The following is an 18,598-nucleotide window of genomic DNA, read 5'->3' on the forward strand; positions in this document are numbered from 1 at the left end:
GAACATTTGGCCTCTTCTCCATCCTCCAACATAGCAGCTTCCCCAGCCTGTTGGCATGGGAACCACTGGAACCTCAAATGGGCTTATTGTGTGCAGCTGGCTTTCCCTGGCCTTCCTCACACTCAGCGCTTGCGTCAGCATCTAACCAAAAGGTTTTGAACCCATCAACTTCTCTGTGGGGAAAGAGGGGCAGTCTGCTTCCCTAAACGTTACAGCCTTGGAGATCTTATGGCGCAGTTCTACTCTGTCATATGAGTCAAAAATTGATATAAAGTAAGGAGTTTCATTTGGCAGTTGTTTTGCTGTTGTTGTTTTCTTCTCTCATTCAATTGACTAGATCCTTTTTATCAATAAGGTCTTTCAGGTGTGATAGAATTACAAAAAAGAAAAAGAAAGGAAGGAGACAGAAGGAAGGGAGCTCTCTAAATGGAGCACCAAGAGCTCTGGCCTGGTTCCTAGAAAGGTTCGTTTCTTTCTGTAAGAGCCATGGCCTACTTTTGATCTACTGTGGAAAACAAGGGTGCTTCAAGTTTTCTCTACACTCGAAAGTGCTCGTACCATGGCAGAGGGACCTGATTGAGATGTTGCCCTACGACTCTAGAAGCTTGGTGAGGAGCCACTGCTGAAGTATCAAATCATATCAAATAGACCAAAGGAAAACAAAAACAACCACTAACAAAGCCAAAACACTCATCACTTCTGTTTGTGTGTTTGACTTTTTAATCACTGGGTTTTTGTTTTGTTTTGTTTTTTTTCTGTAGATGGAAAGGAAGGAATGCTGGCGGTGTAGTACATTACACATAAGGCTACTAACCTCAAGGTTAGCAGTTCAAATCCATCAGTTGTTTTGGCTTCTGTACAGATTTATAACCAAAGGAACGCTACACAGGGCTGCCATGAGTCGGAACTGACTCGACAGCATGGATCCACCACCACTATAGATGAAAAGGAGCCCTGGTGGCCATATGGGTTAGGTGCTCATATGCCAACCACAAGGTCAGTGGTTTAAACCCACCAGCTGCTTCTTAGGAGAAAGATGAGGCTGTCTGCTCCCACACAAATTTACATTCTGTTATTGTTAGGTGTAGTCAAGTCAACTCTGACTTACAGCGACCACATGCACAGCAGAATGAAATAATGTTCAGTTCTGGGCAGTCCTCATAATTGTTAAGTTTGAGCCCATTGTGATTTATAACCTAGGAAACTGCATGAGTCAGAATCAACTCGATGGCAAAGAGTATAAATATACATTATATCATCTCATATATGTATAAAGGAGTTCTGGTAGCGCAGTGGTTACAAGTCGAGCTGCTAACCTCAAGGTCAGCAGCTTGAAACTACCAGCTGTTCTGCAGGAGAAAGATGAGGCTTTCTGTTCCTGTACAGACTACATACAGCCTTGGAGTCCTGTGAAGGGTTTCTATGAGTCAAAACCGACTCCATGACACACCACCACCATATATATATTCCGATTTATATATATTAAGTGTTTAGTGCAGTGCCTGTGTGGTACACACAGTTCATTGTTGGACTACTATCCAAATTGTACGCAGTTCAAACCCCAAGGAGTGCCTTAGAAGAAAGGCCTGAGGATGTGCTTTGAGAGTTCATGGTCTTTAAAACCTTGTGGTGGGGCCAATATGGAGCCATCATGAGCTGGAATCCGTGTGACAACTGGCAACAAAACATGCTGAGATAACTTAAGTTTGGGGACTTTTATTTTTCTCACTCCTCTTTCTTTTGCCAGAACTAGTCCCCAGACTTTATCCCTATGCAGTAAAGCACTTGAGCACTCATTATACTCTTGCTATTGCTTGTTGAAAATCTTTATGGGAGCAGGCTGGCTGGTAGAGTTTGAACCGCTGACCTTACAGATAGCAGTGGTCCTGTGCTTATCCTGCAGCACCACCAGGGCTCCTTGAATCGCATAACCGTGCCTGGTAATCAGTTATTCTGAAGTCCTTGCAAACCTGCAGTCAAGAAATGTTTCATTTGCTGGGAATTAAACATAAAGAACAAAGATGTCATTTTGAAGACTAAGGTACACTGGCTCCAAGCCATGGTATTTGCAATAACCTCATATGCATGTGAATAAGGAAGACCATGGAAGAATTGAGGCATTGAGGTGTTGGAGGAGAATACTAAAAGTGCGATGAACCATGGAAAAAACAAAACAAAAACAACAAAAAAAAAACACAAAAAAATCTGTGCTGGAAGTAGACCAGAATGCTCCTTAGAAGCCAGAATGGCCAGCTTTCGTCTCCCATACTTTGGACATATTTTCAGGAGGGACAAGTCCCTAGAGAAGGGCATCATGCTTGGTAAAATGGCAGATCAGAAAAAAAAAAAGAAGAAGAAGAAGATCACCAATGAGATGTATTGACACAATGACAGCAGCAATGGGCTCAAGTGTAGCAACAATTGTGAGGTTTGGCGCTGGACTGGGGAGTGTTTTATTTCTGTTGTGTATTGGGTTTCCATGTATCAGAGTGGCACTTAACAATAACAATGACAACAAACATAAAAGTGATGTTCTGACTGGCCCTCCCTTCCAACATCTGCACTTCGTCTGTCTACTGCAGTGGTGTGATATGGGATAGCAGGATCACACACAAACGCTAGAATTCACTGTGAAACCAACTGCTTGAGAACACCTGTTGTTGGTTTTTGGCTGTAACTGAGTTTTCCCAAGCAGCTAAGCTAGAGTTCCTTAGAGAGCAAAGTCATCTTCTGATACCTGGGTGCCTATTGACAGGGGTCTCCTGAATTTCGAGGGCTGGGTCTTGTTGTGATTGTTACTTGTAATAAGGAGATACCCTTGTTGTTGTTGTTAAATGACATCAAGTTGTTCCCAACTAGTAATGAACCTGTATAGGATTTTCGTGAAGTAGCTGGTGAGCTTGAACTGCCGACCTTGAGTTTCAAACTGACCTTGAAGTCTAGCAAATTAACTCACAATGCCACACCATGTGTACAAAGAGATACCTTAAGGAAGCGCAATTCCTTTGGAATTGGCTCTTCTGTTTAAGTGGCTACTCACATTAAAGAAACAATGAAAGCTTTCTATTTCTGGGCCTGAGACTGTAGGATAATTTTGTACCAGAATTCCTGGGGATGCACTGAAGCGATGGAGATGTGATGAGTTCCTAAAGATCAGAAAATACACAAACATCTTTTCTGCTGGCTTCCTAGCACTCCTATCTTCAATTAGAAGGCATCAACTCGAAGTCAGGCCTTGGTGGCTTTGAGACCTGCTCCCATAGTCTTTGCACATATAGTCCAATGTTTACTAAGGCAATGTAAGTCTGCTGTCTGCAAATCTGTAATCACCCACATCATGCTTAAGGCAAATGCAACGCACAGTGATTTTTCATCTGCAGGACGTGCTGTGGGCAGTTACACAAGGAGAGCGTAGGACACAAAGGTCAGCAGGAGTCAACAGCAATGTAATGCCAGTTCTATGTACTGGAATACTGGTGTGCTGCAGGAGGATCAGCACTGGATTACCACAAATTCAGTAGTTCAAACCCACCAGAAGCTCCATGGAAACCCTATACAGGGCCACTCTAAGTTAGGGTTGACTCTATGGCACTTAAGGACAATAAGCCCTATACTCTTTCAACTTGAATGAACTGGCCATGGAATTCTCTCTTTGTTGCTTTTTCCTAGACTATTTGGATAAACCATATTTGCAGGCAAAAACTATTTGTAAAGGTCAAATGATAATGCATACAATGTCTAAATATCTAGCTGACATTACGTGATGAGAGATTAAAACTGTAGACACAAATGTAGACATAGAAAGTCTCCCTCCATAGAATTATTTCTTCATCAAATAAAAAGATGATTTTGAATTCCTGAATCTAACTGCATGAGGCAGACACTCTGGAATCTAGACAGTACTCAATTAGACAGAAGAGACAGTGAGCTGATGTCTGTATGTCTAAGAGAAACAAACAAGGAAATGTATAAATGAGGTAGGAAAGTTTAAATGGATGTCCGTTAAGAGAACTTCTCCATGAACTCCAATTATCTTCTGAAACCATCATTGTCTTACACTCTTCTGAGAAGCATAAATAAATGTCTGAGATCATGATTAATGTATAAAGGCACACAGACTAGAGAACCCAGATGTAGGAAAGCAGTTTTAAATTCTCACTTGGGTGCAAACACACACATACCAATGTCCCTTCGGGTGATTGGTACGTCAAACAGCTCGGAACCTCCTCTCTCAGCTGAGAACCCAAGTTGGAACTACATACAAAAAGTCAAGTCAATTACAAACTGATTGTATTTTATTGTTTTAATAACACGAAGTTAATGCGCCCAAGAACTAGAAGCTAAGCATGCATTTTTAATCCAATTTGGAAACAGGATGTCAAGATGTATTTTGCAATTAATATTGCATCTTATTTTATTTGAAATCAATATCAGGATGGGGTAGGCACGGGGTGTGGTGAGTGGAAGCATTTCTTTGTATATACTAGTCTCTGAGTGAATTTGGTCTTCAACCTTCATTCCCATTTCACTTCCTGTTTAGGGAGGAAGAGTGGTAGGGAAGAGCATTGGCAGAAAATAATTTTATTTTAAGCCCTTAATCACATAAAAATAATAAAAAAAAAAATCAATACCCATTTTAGAATGTTAGTTCACTGGATGGGATCCAACAATCAAAGTAAGATTTTCAACTTCCTTGTTTATAGGAAGTTTCTTCATTCTTTTCTGCTTGAGAAAGGCAGTTCATGTGAAATTCCTTAGCGCCCTCTGGTGGCGCTGGCTAGGTATTTCCACCAGGCTCCCTTCTCCAAAGGGTTTTCAGAAGTCACTGGGTTTTCCAATAGGGGTCATGTGGAAAAAGAATCAAGTATACATTTTGGTTTTTACAACTATAATCTACTTTAGGATTTTGAAAACTGTATTTATGCAAATTTTAAGGCAATACATCACTTTCACTTAAAAATCTGAGTTTCCAATAAATTCAACAGATACATGCTTTCTTTTGATTGAAGGTGTGGTTACATCTTTTTTGTTTTCTTTAGAAAACCCTAAAACAAAATCAACAGCATGTCAGTGACCATATAAACAATGCTTCCCCTAAGAGGTTGATGTGGGGAGGCAGCCTCCAGCTCACCAGTTCCTACCCAGTCAAGCAGATTGCCTGGGCTCCGCCCCCTCCCCCCAATAAGCACATACTCAACAGAAAGCTCACAACTAACACACACTTCACATATCACCATCTGAAGGGCATGAGGCTGAGTTATTACGTACCACTGGCCACATGTGGCATCATTCTTCTTCCATGGTTGTTTGTTATTATGCGTGGCCTTACACACTGAATTGTACCCCAACCCATGAAAGAAAAGTCTGTGTTGTAAGTCTTAACCTTTATATCTGTGGCGAGAATCCCATTTGGAAATGAGCTTTCTTTGTTATCTTAATTAGGCAATATTAGTTCCTGCATGTCTTAAATCCATCAACTTTGATATATAAAGCAGAGTCAGCAAACAAGGAGAGATGGGGACAGAAAGACATCATGCCAAATGAAGATCACCAGAAAACCAAGGAACCAGAGCAGAGCAGACACAGAGATAAGACAGAGAGAGAGAGCCTTCCCTTAGAGCCATCATGCTGGATTCAGACTTCTAGCCTCCTAAACTCTGAGGAGTCCTGGTGCGGCACTGTGGGTTAATGTGCTGAACTGCAAACTCAGTTTGAACTGCAAGGTCTGTGGTTCAAGCTCACCAACTGTTTCTCAAAAACCATCTACAGAGTCACTACAAGTCGGAACCTACTTGATCGTACTTAACAACAACAACAATCTGTGAGAACATAAGTTTCTGTGTATGCTTTCTGCTCCCTGAGAAACTCTTATGCAGGGTTGTTGTGAGTCAGAATGAACTCTGTAGCACTGAGTATGAATTTGCGTGGTTGCGAAAGCACAGTTACCACATGACCCCACTTATATGGAGAGGTGGGTTAAACACTGCGCTGCTAACCAACAGATCACTGGGGTCAAACCCGCCAGCTACTCCTTAGGAAAAAATATTAGATATTGTGACTCCACAAAGAATTACGGTCTGGGGATCCTGACGGGCCATTCTCTATCCTAAAGTTTCATCCTGTGTCAGAATCAACTCATCAGCAGTGGTTTCAGTCTGGTATTTTGAACTACTGTTAAGCATCATAGGGAAATTTGGAAATGGATAATCATGATGGTTGAATAACATGATAAAACTCTCATTTCTCTGAATTGTACATGTGAAGAATGTTGAAAGACAAAAGACGTGTTACATGTAAGTTTATTACACACAATAAATGAAACCTATTCCTCACTTATCAAGTTGCCTAGTTATCTAACAGTTAGCATTTTTAATAGTTGTAAAAAAAAAAACTACAATCCAACTATTTTGTGCAATGATGATGCATGTCTGGCAAGGACAAACAGCAAAATGTTTCATTGTAGGATAAGCAATGGACTGTTAAACCCAAAGTTGGTGGTTCAAACCTACCTCCTCTGAAATGCTATACAGTGTTGCTATAGTCCAAAATGACTCAGCAGAACTCTCAGCAAAACTTAGAACAATAACAACAGAATGCTATATTTACATATACTTAAATAATAGGCCTATAGGCCCATTGAATGACATATTCCTATTCCTATTATTTTTGTCAGGCATCAGTCCAAATACATCCTTGGTCCTACAAGGCTTGTGTCTCTCCAGTTAACCCCATTCAGCTTCCAAGTTGGTAATGTGGTACCTTTGAGGAACCCAACATCTATCTATTTGTAGTTTTGCCATTAAAGTGATAGTATGGTCCCTCAGAGGACCAAGCATCTATCTACTTGTATTTCAATCTCAAGGTGGCAGGATGGTACCTTGAAGGTACTTGTATTGTAACTTCAAGGAGGTAGTGTGAGGAACCGAGCAGCTATCTACTTGTGCTTTAGTCTCCACGGTGGTAAAAGGTTATGTAATACCTCAGGGGACTGAACAATTATCTAGTTGTATTTGAACCTCAAGGTGATATCCCAGAGGAACCAAGCATGTATCTAGTTGTATTTTAACTTCAATGTGGTAGTAGTGTGCCTTGGAGGATCCAGCATTTATCAATATAACCATCTGTGCTTTCACATTAGATAGATATATATGAATGACTCAAAGAAAATCTAGCATGTTTTATAATTAATTTTAGCTATGACACAAATCCACTGTGACATTTGCCCACAGAGGAGTCTTTTTCCTCTTGTATGAAGAGGTATCTCAAAAGTTAAAGAATTATTGAGAGTGGAACCTGCCCTAGTGGGGTCCCGGGGGAGTTATTTAATATCTCTGCAGAAACAGGGTCATTGCTGACCTCTGTCATGGATATCAGGGAAGAAGACAGTAAGTGACATGGCCCTGTATGTCTGAAGGGGACATGGACTGTTGATGGTGGAAGACTTACTGTCTCCTCCAGTTTTATGATTCTGTGGCATCCTTCATCAATAAGAGGACAGGTAGAGGAAGTCTATGAAGGGCACTGGTAATGTAGCCACTAAGCACTCAGCTGTTAACTAAAAGGCTGGCATTTTGAACCTACTTATCAGCAAGAACAAAGACTCGAATCTGCTCCTGTAAAGAGAATAGCCTAGAAAACTCTATGTGGCAGTTCAACATCACCACATTGACTCGATGGCTCACAACAGTCTAGGTAAAGTCCAGACTGGTAAAATCTTGTGTTGTGAGAGTGTAGAAATATGTGGGTTTATGGCTTGAGTATGCGTTGCTTTTGCACTTTGCAAGTGCATTATAGGAGACTTCTGTAACACATTTCCAGATTGGTGGTGGTGTGCCATGAAGTTGGTTCCAACTCATAGCAACCCATAGGATTCCCGAGGCTGTAAATCTTTACCGGAGCAGAAAGCCTCATCTTTCTCTCATGGAACAGCTGGTAGTTTTCGAACTGCTGACCTTGAGGTTAGCAGCTCAACTCATAGCCACTATGTTACCAGAGCCCCAATAATCACATCAAGCCATGACACAGTAGTGAAGACACATGAACTCATTTCCCTCTGGCTTTGCATGCAGCCTCTTAAATGGAAACAACTGAGATGAGACAGAAGTGATTGATAACAAAGGAGAATAAAAACAAGGAGACTCGGAGAATTTGGTCATGACGTGATTTCCTTGTCTTCTGGGGTCATAAAGGAAAAAAACAAAACAAAAAATGAATGACAGCTTCAGAGGGAAGCTCTGCTGTAATTTGAAGTTTTCTGAAGAAATGACGTTTTATTGGCTGAAGTAGCTCCCATCAACTGCAATTACGTGACTCATAACGACTCCATCAGACAGACTAGAATGTCTCATAAGTTTTTCGATGTTGTAAACTTTATATAAGCAGATTGTCTCATCATCTTCTGTGAGGCAGTTGGTGGGTTTGAAGCCCAACACTTAACCCACTGCACTACCAAGACGTCTTGGAGTACTGTAGACATTGCCCAAAAGATTTTCTGTTGTCAGCATGCCCTTTTCTCAGTCCTTCGTCTGGGGGACACAGACTTTTCTGGGACCTTTATTGTTGTGAGTTTGTTTGGGGCTCTGGGTTTGCTAGATTCCATTGTGTCATGTCTGGGATGTATGGGGGTTGTGGGTGTTGTTAAGTGCCATCGTGTCAGTTCCGACACATAGCGACCCTCTAGAGGGTTTCCAAAGAATGACTGGTGAGCTTGAGCCACCAGCCTTGCAGTTCAAACCGACTGTGTAGTGTAGAGCATTAACCCACAGCACCACACCAGAAAATCCACAGCATTTATCCCCACACCCTTCCTCAAGTACTGAAGTCCAGAGTCAATCTTATATCTTCTTTCCTTTAACTGAGGGTCTTCCTCTGCTTTATTATGGGTTGGTATTGTTATTAAGTGCATCGAGTCGGTTCTGACAGGCAGCAACCTTGTATAGGGTTTCCAAGGAGCAGCTGGTGAACTTGAACCAACGACCTTATGGTTCAAATCAAGCTTGCAGTCCAGCACATGAACTCACAGCAGTACACCAGGACTCCTGTATCATGGTAGCGGTGTCCACTAGTAAGCAGGAGTACCTGGAAAAAATGCAGCAACTCCACGTTGACTGGGACCATTCAGTATGCTTTAGAAATACAATTGTCTCACAATTTTTTCTATTCAATAATTGTAAATTAAGTGTTAGTTTTAACAAACAAAATTCAGTATCAAAATTGGGGAGATCATTTCCTAAAATGATGTATGGAATTTCATGTGTTAGTTTCAATGACTCCTAAAGCATCATGAAAGATACTTGCTTTGAAAGCAATGTTGAGCTCTCCTAAAAGCTGACAAGTCCCTCATCTGTGCATTCTCACAGTGTTTCAGTTACTAGAAATTCTCTCTGTGAGCCAAGTCTTCAGCAATCTCTCCCTCTGAGGCAAAGTGGCTGTCAAATTGACATGAGGCATGGGTTTCTTTGAAAAGGAAAGAAAAACAATAACAACAACAAAACACAAAGCAATCAGAAATCTGGGTCATAGTGCGTCTTCTTTCTGGAGAGAATTTCTAGTGGCTTCTGAAGAAATAAGAAAGATTGAAGAGTTATCTGTTTAGGAGCTTCCAAACTTTATGAGAAGGAGCGCTGGTAGCATAGTGGATTATGAGTTGGCTGTTAACTTCAAGGTTAGCAGTTTGAATCTACCAGTCACTCCTAGGAAGAAAGATGAGGATTTCTGCTCCTATAAAGATTTGTCATCCTGGAAACCCTATACAGAGATACTATCAATTGGAATTGACTCCCTGGCACACAACCACCACCAGCAGCAAGTGTTTTAAGAGAAAGCCCAGTTGCTGAGAGCAAAGCCGTAGTGAAGAACCAATATTTCTCATAGGTATCTGGTCACTGCCTTGGTATCATCTAGGATGAAGATATCAGCTTGCTGATTTTCCATAAATATAAAGATTTGGAGAGTCAGAAAGGCCGATATCACCATAAATTTACTTGGAATGTGTGTCAGTCAGATACTAAAGGTCAGAGGTCGAATAAACATGTTGTTCCTTTTCTGGCTTTGCTGGGACTCTTGTTGTTGTCGTTGTTAGGTGCCACTGAGTAGGTACTGACTCAAAGCGACCTTATGCACAACAGAACAAAACACTGCCCTATCCTGGGCCAACTTCACTATCGTTGCCATGCTTGAGCCCATTGATGCTGTCACTTGGCCAATCCATCTCGCTGGGGGCCTTCCTTTTTTTCTCTCACCCTCCACCTTACCAAACATGATAACCTTCTCCAGCGACTGGTCCCTCCTGACAATATGTCCGAGATATGAGAGACAAAGATCGGCCATCTTGGCCTCCAAGGAGCACTCTGGCTGCACTTCTTCCAACACAGATCTGTTGGTTCTATGGGCAGCCCATGGCACTTTCAATATTCTCCTCTAACATCATAACTCAAAAGCATCAATTCTTCTATGGTCTTCCTTATTCACTGTCCAGCTTCTGCATGCATATGAGGTTATTGAAAATACCATGGCTTGGGTCAAGCACATCTTAGTCTTCAAGCTGACGTCTTTGCTCTCCAACACTTTAAAAAGATTTTGTGCAGCAGATTGGCCTAATGTAATACGTCATTTACAGATATTGGCTTTGGTAGCAATCTACTCTCCACAAAACAAGGAGCAGCAGCAACCCTTCTCAAACAGAGTCTGCGGTTGTGTATTTGCCACCACACTGCAAGTAAATGCAGGCGCCGGGCGATTAGAGTGCAAGTCAGTGCTATGCAAAGCTGCAATGTGTGTGAATGTGTGGGTATGCCCTTCTCCCCACGTTATAACCCTTCCAAGAACACCACGCTTTCATGTATATGTGGTTTGACCTATATCCCTGCATGTGAAAATATGTGTTCATGTCAAATGTCTCGATACTAAGTTGTTATTGTTCTTAAGTGCCTTTGAGTTGGTTCCGACCCATAGCGACCCTCTAGAGGGTTTCCAAGGAGCAGTGAGTGATCTTGAACTGCCAACCTTGCATTTCAAATGACTTTGCAGACCAGCGCATTAGCCCACAGCCATTCACACCACACAGATTCAGTAGATTCTTACTGCAATGTGTAGTGCTGTAGGATAAGCACTGGACTGCTAACCACTGGGTCAGTAGTTCAAACCCACAAATTGCTCCTCAGAAACCCTATATAGGGTTGCTATGAGTCAAACCAACTTTGGCTCGAAGACAGCACATAGATGATTCAAACCCAAACACACTTCCATTGAGTAGATAGCAACTCTGTAAAGGGTTTCTGGGGCTACATATCTTCATGGGAATAGAAAGCCTCATCTTTCTCCCATGTAGTGACAGGTGTGTTTGAACTGTCGACCTTGCAGTTAGCTTCTTGTTGTTGTTAAGTTCCCTGGAGTTGATTCAGACTGATAGCGACCTTGTATAGGGTTTTTGAGGAGTGGTTGGTGAGCTTGAACTGCCAACCTTGAGGTTCAAACCGACCTTGCAGTCCAGAGCATTAACCTACTGCATCACACCAGGACTCCTATTTACCCTACAGCGCCACCAATACCCCACAGTAACATTCACAAGCATTGTTGTTAATTGCGATTGTGTCGGTTCCATAACATAGTGAACCTGTATAAGGTTCCTGAGGCTTTAAATCTTCGCTGGAGCAGAAAGCTTCATCTTTCTCCTGCTAAGTGGTGGAGGTTTCGAAATGTGGACCTTGTGGTTTGCAAGTCAGGACTTACCATATGGAGCCATTCCGTTCCCCTTTACAAGCCTAAATGCTCAGAAAATATAGTCTCAGGGTGACATATAAAGAGAAAGAGATTTCAAGCTGATGAACCATCTAAGCACCTGTCCTTCTAGATGTCTGTTGCAATTTGGAAGCCAGCTGGTTCCTCTGCTCAGGCTACCTCTGAACTCACAGCTCTTTTGCACCACCTAGAGGCGGCACGGCGCAGCTCATGCACTCACGATTCATCCAGAGGACAGTGGTGGGTTACAGTGCTCTGTGCTCTTTATACTTTGTCAATATCAGTTTGTAATCTATAGGCTCTCTCTTATACTTTGAAATAAAATATATGTCTTTTTTATCACAACATAAATTGTTGCATATAGTACATTTCAACAGTGCAAAATAAAACTGAATGTCATTCTGTTAAATGAACCCTGTGGAAACTCAAATGTCATGTGGATGACTCACCATGTTGTTGTTGTTAAGTGCTGTCGAGTCAATTCCGACCCATAGCGACCCTGCTAGGGTTTCCAAGGAGCAGCTGGTGAGCTTGAGCCTTTTAAAATCCACTTGAATAAACCCACTACCAGTAATTCTATTGACTCCTAGTAACCTTCTAGGATAGAATACAGCTGTCCCATAGGGTTTCCAAGGCTGTTGTCTTTACAGAAACCCACTGCCTTATTGTTCTCCTGCGGAGCCCCATGCAGGCCTCAAACCTCTCTACTTTCAATCAGTAGGCCAGTGTTCAACCCAGCGTGTCACCAGGACGTCTTTCACTTAAATAAAACTCTCTATAAAAGCCGCAAACTTTGCAATGATTCATTTCTCCTTGAATTTATCCTTCCCACTTCCCCTTCGAAATGTTTCCCTATAGGTTTTGCTGAATGACTCTAGTGGTCCCAGACACACAATTGAGCACAAATATTTAATTTCTAAAATGCTCTGCACTCAAAAGGATTTGAGGGATTAACGTTGTTTGTAGACGAACTTATCATTGTGATTATTCGTAAAGTATTACAACAAAACACTTTATGTTTTGATAATTATTAGACATAAAAAAGGGAAATTTTACTCTAAGTGTATTTCTAAACGAAATATAAGTCTTTTAAACATTTTCAGACAGTTCACACATTTGTGGATGAATTCTACTTCTTGCTAAAATGAGGAAAGGCTGATAACAATTATGTTTCTATTTTAAAATTATTGTTTTAACAGATGTAAATGTTGAGAAAGCAAGTTTACAAAGACAAAAATGGGAAAAAAAGACTGTATTTTAATAACTTAATTTATTTGCTCAACACCCTTTCAAAATGTGTTCAAAATATCTTATAGTAGCGTATAGTGATTACAAATCGGGCTGCTAATCTCACAGTCAGCAGTTCAAAGCTACCAGCTGTTCCGCGGGAGAAAGATGAGGCTTTCTGCTCCGTAAAGATTTACACCCTCGGAAACCCTGTACAGGGTCCTTATGAGTCGGAACTGACTCCACGGCACATAACAACAACAAAAACAACATATATGATATTAAAATTCTTTTGATTATTTCCCACATGACAACTTGATTAACTCCATTAAGGAGAATTTGAAAAGATTTGAAAAGGGTGACAAAGATTACTTTCTATTCTTTCAATATAATGCTTGACAAGCCAGGAATTTGGATGATCCTATATAATTTTGGATGATTCTATATAAGTCTGGAAGAAGCCCTGGTAAGGCTGTGTAAGGCATTGTGCCAACCACCAGTATGTCAGACCAAACCCACCTACAGTGCCACTGGAGAAAGATGAGGCTGTTGGCTCCCACAAAGGTTTACAACCTTGTCGCTATCAGTCGGAAGAGATTCAACAGCAGTGGGGTGGGTACAAGTCAGGTCGGAGTCCTGGTGGTGCAGTGGATAAGCACTTGGCTGTGATTCAGAGGGTCATCAGCCCCAGCAACTTGGCAGGAGAAAGATGAGCAATCTACTTCCATAAACATTCACAGCCTCACAAGCCCTTGGGAGCCATTCTGCATTATTCTATAAAGACATTATGAGTTGGATAGACTTTATGACAAAGGATTGTAGATGTCTGGAGCTTTTTGTGTTTTGGCTGAACAATTTCAGAATTCTTGTGTTCTAGAAACCTTTAGCAGTACTAAGAATTATTTTTCATAGAGATGCAAATGATTTTTAGGTGCAGATACAAGTAATGTCTACACTTTAGGAAAGATGTCCCCAAGATTATTGTTCATGCCCAGTGGATGTAGAGGGTTTCCATCTGTTAGTACATTTACTTCAGCACTCATGATTGTTTAGGTGGGGGTCTGTCTTAGGGTTTTTTGAGATGGTGTTACTATCCTAACAAATCACACACAATCTGTGACAAGCATTCATTTTACATTTGTATGTATCACAATTTTACTCATAGTGTCTGTAGGGTGTCAGACTAGAAATGTGCTCCCCAGGGTTTTCTGTAACTAATTTTTCCTAAGTAGATTCCACTCTTGGTGCTCACATATGTGTCAGAGTAGATCTGTGATCCACCGGGGGTTTAATGGTTTAGTTTGTCATAAATAGATTCCACTCATGAAACACACATATGGTCAGAGTAGAACTGTGCTCCACGGGGTTTTCAATGGCTGATTTTTTTTTTTTTTTTTACACTTCGTCCTTTTATTCTGTGCAGCACAAATGATTCCTACCTGCAGACCCCAAAACCTCAGGTCTGTGGCAAAGTATACACAGGTGTAGGCGATGGTAAATAGCAATCCTGGGGTAGTGGTTCTGGACAGATGGCGCCACTATGAGGCTTGGGGTAGAAATGTTAAGTGGGCACTGAGTCACAGGGCAGGGCAGTTCCCACACAGTGTTCCAATTGCTTCTGGGTAAGGACAAACAATGCTGCTTAATGGCCCGAGATTTGAAGTTCCTTGTGGTAGACAGAGCGCTCCCGTCTGGACAGACATGTCTCAGCAAGGGACAGATACAGACGCCCCTCCTTTCAGTTCTTCACATCTCCCAGGCGGAGCTGGGCAAAAGATGTGGCCAGCTGTAACGCTTCCTGCAGGCAATCTACATTCTTGCCTGTGGCCTGGGCAGACACATCTTTGCCACCACCTTTGCCATCCATCAGCCCTGATACCTGCTGCACCCATTCACTGGCCTTCAGGCCTTGGTTGGCGGCATTCTGGGGGACCTGACACAGGCATGTGATCTTGACAGCTTCATTGTCCACCGTAAAGAGCATGGCAGCGGTCTGAGGCGAATGTGTCTTGAAAAGCTTCAAGGCTTCATTCAGGGCCTTGGCCGAGGCACCACTCTCCATCTCCAGGATGACAAGGGGCTGGTTGGGGTGGCAGTCAATAAGTTGCTTGGTCTTCTCCAACACTTGCTTCTGGACATCGGCTTTGCTCACATGGTCAAGGTCATCCATGACCTTCTTCAGGGACTTGAGGTCCTCCCAGAGTTCATCCTTCTGCCACTGAGGGTTGACAGCAGTGGCTAGGGCCTCACCGAGGTCAGCTATCTCCCGCTGCACATCCTTGTTGGGCGCAGTCTGGGCCTTCAAGTTGGCCTCCATAACAGAGATTGATTTCTTCAAGTTCTCGGCTTTCCTGAGGGCCTTCTGGGCTTCGGCACCTGTGACGGCAACAATCCTTCGGATGCCCTTGGCAATAGCTTCTTCACTTACAATCACAAACGCTCCTGCGTGACTGGAGTTCTGCAGGTGCGTGCCTCCACAGAACTCGACAGAAGTCAGGGAGCCGGCAGGACTGGAGGGGTCTTCCAGAAGCTCAGGTACTGGGACCCTGATGGAGACAACACACACAGGGTCAGGGTAGGTTTCGTCAAACACAGCCCGCAGGCCCTGGATGGCCTTCGCAGCTGCTAGGGCACAATCCTGGGTATAGACGGGATTAGCTGCCTCAATCACCTGGTTAGCAATCTCTTCAGCTTTCTTGATCTGCTGAGTGGACATGGCTCCCTTGGCAGTGAAGTCAAACCGAAGACTATCAGGAGCAACAAGGGAGCCTCTTTGGTCGGCTTCCCAGAGGACCGAGCGCAGGGCAAAGTTCAGAATGTGGGTAGCGGTGTGGTTGCTCATGACAGGTCTGCGTCGGGGCTCGTCAATAAGCAGCCGGACCTGGTCCCCCACTCTCAGATTGCCATAGATCGTGCCGACATGTAGCACGTACCCTCCTCACACCTGAGCGGTCTTCACTGTAAACTCCGTCTTGTCTTCACTGCTGTCATCTACCTTGACCAGGTAGCCTTCATCATAGATCTGTCCTCCTTGCTCGGCATAGAAACAGGTCTTGTCCAGCACCACGCCACACTCCTGACCCGTGGACACCTCTTCCACGAACATCTTACCCCTGTGCAGAGCCATCACCATGGCCACTGCGTTCTCAAACATGTAGCTACCACTGGAGTCGGAATGGTAGTTATATTTTGGGGAATCATCTGTTGCCTCCAGACCCTTGGACCGGAGCTCTTCAATAGCATATATGTCCAGCATGATGAGGTCTTCTCCCCCAGTTCCCTTGCCCTGTGATTTCAGCTAAGCCAGTTTTCTCGCTTCTTCAAAGCCATCCATGTCAACCAGCAAGCCCTTCTCTTCAGCAATGAGCCCAGTGAGGTCCACTGGGAACCCACAGGTGTCATAGGGGAGCCAGGCAGTGTCACCGGGAATGGTCTTGCTGTCTCCCAAGCTCTGGATTTTCCTGTCCAGGATATGGTGCCCTCTGCTGAGGGTCTTGAGGAATTGCACTTCCTCTTCATTAATGATGTCCTTTACCTTGTCCCGGGCTTTTTTCAACTCAGGAAAAGCATCTCACAGGGACTGGACGACAACATCTACTAAGGTAGCAAAGAAACGCCTTCTGGCGTTGAGTTTCTCATGGGAATATCGAACAGCCCTGCGGAGAATCCGTCTCAACACGTACCCCCGCCCTGTGTTGTCGGGTCAGCAGCCATCAGCCAGTGCCACAGTGATGGTCCGAGCATGGTCAGCCAGCACTCGGTGAACCATGTCAATTTCATCAGTTTCATCAGCACCCACTTGCCCAGTGTACGACCGGGCACCTGTACCCTTCTGAATGGCTTCACAGTAAGGGACGAAAAGGTCGGTGTCGTGGTTGCACATCGTATTTGGCAGCACAGACACCAGTCGCTCCAGGCCCATCCCTGTATCAATGCTTTTCTTGGGGAGAGGTTTCAGAGTGCCATCGGTTTCCCTGTTGTATTGGATGAACACAAGGTTCCAGATCTCTAGCACGTTAGGATTGTCCTGGTTAACAAGGTGTGCAGCATCCCGACCACCAATCCGGTCATAGTGGATCTCACTGCAGGAACCACAAGGACCTGTGTCTCCCATCTCCCAGAAGTTGTCCTTCATGTTGCCGGGGAGGATTTTGGTGTCGTCCAGCCCCAGATTTTGCCAGATCTGTTTGCATTCCAGATCTGGTTCTAAAACAGCTGCTTCATCCCCACCAAAGTAAGTAACACAAAGTCTTTCAACTGGAATGCCAAACTCTTGCGTGAGAAGTTCCAGGGCCATCTTACATGCCAATTCCTTGAAGTAATCTCCAAAAGACCAGGAGCCCAACATCTCAAAGAAGGTGTGATGATAGACATCCTTGCCGACGTCGTCCAGGTCATTGTGCTTGCCACCTGCCCAGATGCATTTTTGAGTGTTGGCAGCTCAACTCAGCTTTGCCATGGGGTGAGACGGGTCCATGGTGTTCAGGAAGATGGGTTTGAACTGGTTCATGCCCGCATTGGCAAAGAGCAAAGTGGGATCATCCAATGGAATGGTGGCAGATGAGTGAACATAGGTATGCTTGTTTCTCTTGAAAAAATCTATAAATCGCTGCCGGATTTTTTTTTTTTTTTTCTGATAGAGTCAAGTCCATCTTGAAAGACACTCCAGTGAGCTGTCCCAGAAGACGCGCACAGCCACCAGCCCCAAGTCACCTCAATGCCTGATTTTAAAGAAGTAGATTCCACTCATGGTGCCTCATGTGTGTCATAGCAGAACTGTGCTCCACAGGGTTTTCAGAGACTGGTTTTGGAAGGACCAAGACCCTTTTGCTCCCAGCAAGTAAAGTTCTGCTATCTGCATTCATAGGTTGTTCATGAGCCTTCCTCCAGTCTTGATGCCATATTCTTCTTCATATAATCCACTTGCTCAGATTATTTGCTCAACACAAAGGCTGAATAAGTATGGTGAAAGGATAAAACCCTGACACATACCATTCCAGATTTTAAATTATCCCTTATCACCTTGTTCTGTTTGAACTACTGCCTCTTGGTCTATGAACAGGTTCCTCATGAGCATAATTAAGTGTTCTGGAATTCACATTCTTTGTAATTTTACCCATAGCTTGTTATGATAAACACAGTAAAATCTTGTTGCATAGTAAAGCACAAGTAAATATCTTTCTGGTATTCTCTGCTTTTACCCAAAATTTATCTGAAGTTACCAATGATATCCCTTATTTCATGGTCTTCTTCTGAATCTGTCATCAACTTATAACAGCTCCCTGTTAATGTACTTCTGAAATCATTTTAAATTATCTTCAATTTACACACAATAATAATGATATTGTTAGGTGATTTCCGCATTCTGTTGAATCCTCTGACTTTGGAATGTGTCTTAACATAGATTAGTCAGTGCATCCAACACTGCATTGGTTTGTTGAAGAATTTTAATTTGTATTCTGTCAATTTCTAGTGGCTTGCTTTTCTGATAATGCCTTCAAATGCAGTGTGGACATCCTTCCTTCCTTCCTATTAGTTCTTGACTATATGGTACCTCATGAAAGAATTAAATATTGACCAATTATTTTTGGTACAGCGGCTCTGTCTTACCTACATCAGCTTTTTGGTACAG

At 43.0% G+C, this 18,598-nt stretch overlaps 1 pseudogene; it reads right to left on the bottom strand.

The window, feature by feature from the left end:
• Nucleotides 1-14,704: 14,704 nt before the first annotated feature.
• The window catches only part of LOC102812981, a 31,364-nt pseudogene continuing 27,470 nt past the window's right edge, over nt 14,705-18,598 (bottom strand).

This window comes from Chrysochloris asiatica, unplaced genomic scaffold (assembly GCF_000296735.1).
Source record: "Chrysochloris asiatica unplaced genomic scaffold, ChrAsi1.0 scaffold00021, whole genome shotgun sequence".
Lineage (NCBI taxonomy): Eukaryota > Metazoa > Chordata > Mammalia > Afrosoricida > Chrysochloridae > Chrysochloris > Chrysochloris asiatica.